Raw genomic sequence first — 2,073 nt, 5'->3', positions numbered from 1 at the left:
ATATATATATATATATATATATATACTTTTAAAAGTAAAGTTCAGTCTTGCTTGCTTGCTTGCAATGTTACACAGCCAAAGTGGCACATAATGGAGAAATACTTTGAAAGTAAAGTGCACCTGAAATGTGAATACGAACGGAATAAAACAAGTTTCGCGTAAATCGAGCCAGTGGTTATTGAGATATTCGGGGTTTTGGGGTATAAATACCCAAAATGGTGCATAATGGGAAAATATTCCGAAAATAACTTCACCCTGAAAGGGAAGAAACTCTAACATTTCCATTAGACACATTATGATAGGTAAAATATTTTAAAACGAAAACGACTTTAAAAGTACGTTAAATATTTCGTAAAAGACCTGTTCGTAACCTCGGTGTGAAATAGTATTTTTTTCCATAGGTTTTTTTTCAAGTGCATTCAACGTATCTCATTTGGCTGCTATTTCTAGCATGCCCTGCTACCACGTAACAGTTATTTGCGATAAAGGACCCGAAATACCTGTTACGTGGTAGCAGGGCATACAAGAAATAGCAGCCAAATCTTTCCTTTACTGGGGAAAGGAGCCGTTTATACGTGGTTTCGATGTTACATTCGTTGAAAGCATGCGAAATAACATGGAAAAGAAAAAAAAACACCGACAAAACAAAACTCCGTTGCTGGGAAACTCAGACTTCCCCGGTGATCCAACAGCTCACGGGTAGTCTACTCTAGTATATATATATATATATATATATATATATATATATATTTATACGCGCGCGCGCGCACACACACATATATAGTGTGTAGCAAAAATGAATTTCGTTAAAAAGATTTTCCCCATGCGGTGAGTTGTAGAGAAAAAATATATACAATTTATATATTTTAAATATATTTGAAAGGATAGAATAATATGATAGTCTACCTGTTTCGCTTATCATGACACTGAAAGTAGTGAAAATATTGCAATTTCGTATTTTCTTGAGAGGTCTTTAGTCCATGCAGTTTGCATGAGAGTTTGTTTATTGTCACATATTACAGATAAATTCCTCTATTTGCATAATGTCCAGGTCTTATTCATTCTTTTGTTGTCTTACCATTACTATTAACATATTTGTGTGTGTGTGTGTGTGTGTGTGTGTGTGTATGTATACTTTAGAAAATGTCAAAAAGGCATATAATAGAATAGGTACACGCAGACCAGAGCAAGTGTCTAAAATCTGAATGTGAGTGAAGAGATGCAGGATCCGTAGAGTCAAGCGTTGGCATTGCCAGTGGAGAGGTCGATCGAAAGTAAGTATAGTAAAATATAAGATGGAACTGTTGGTTGCATGGTATCAAGTCATTTATAACATATTCATACAGAAGAGATTACAAAAATAAAACTCTGAGAGTCTGGAGAGTGAAAATTCATAGTGATTCCTGGTGGATAAATACAACTCTAACGATGTCGTTAATGAAATAGGAGTGAATTGGAGTGATTGTTCGTGTTGGTTCAACCTAGATAAGTCAGTGAAATCGATGGAATCATTAGTGATGATAGCCTCGCAAGTTATGGATTGGAAAGCATAGGCAGTACTTAACATCTGTTTCTGAGGTATGGTGTTTATTACAAACAGTTATGTCCAGTGTGTGTACATACACATAAATTAGATTAGTGCAAACTACTGTATAAGAAACAGCAAAATCGTAAGTGGCCCATCGACAGAAGAAAAATGAATTTATGTTGCCAGATCGACTTTTTGTGGCCGGGCTCAGTAGAAGAGAAAATAAGAACAGATTTTAAGAAATCGACTATGACATGGCAGAAACATAAGAGTGACAAGAATCACAGAGTTATGGGAGCGGCCTCAGTAAACTGTTGTAATTTACGTTTGCATTGAGTACTTCCTCTCCCGTTCATTACCTGGCAACGTTGTGTGTGTGTGTGTGTGTGTACACGTATATATGCACATATATGTGTATGAATAAATATCTATTTGTTTATATATTTGCGTATAGATATGTGTGCTTATGAATATGATTGTCTGCATATACATATATGTGTGTGTGTGTGTGTGTGTGCATATATATATATATATATATATATATA

The sequence above is a fragment of the Octopus bimaculoides genome, chromosome 14 (assembly GCF_001194135.2).
Source record: "Octopus bimaculoides isolate UCB-OBI-ISO-001 chromosome 14, ASM119413v2, whole genome shotgun sequence".
Lineage (NCBI taxonomy): Eukaryota > Metazoa > Mollusca > Cephalopoda > Octopoda > Octopodidae > Octopus > Octopus bimaculoides.
Note: the sequence above shows the minus strand (reverse complement) of the source record.